Raw genomic sequence first — 209 nt, forward strand, 5'->3', positions numbered from 1 at the left:
GCCGCGGCCCAGGGCCCCGGCAGGCCGCGGGGGCCCCGCGCTCACCGTTGAGTGCCGACGCCTGCAGCGTGGCCCCCGAGGTGCCGTCGATGACTTTGATGGCGCCGCGAGCGGTCACGGCCAGGATGGCGTTGAGCGCCGGGTGGTAGCAGAGGCTGCAGAGACCGTCGGCGTCGCAGCGCAGGCAGCCGTCCCGCAGCAGCAGCCAC

This window comes from Haliaeetus leucocephalus, unplaced genomic scaffold (assembly GCF_000737465.1).
Source record: "Haliaeetus leucocephalus isolate CR32 unplaced genomic scaffold, Haliaeetus_leucocephalus-4.0 Scaffold752, whole genome shotgun sequence".
Classification (NCBI taxonomy): Eukaryota; Metazoa; Chordata; class Aves; order Accipitriformes; family Accipitridae; genus Haliaeetus; species Haliaeetus leucocephalus.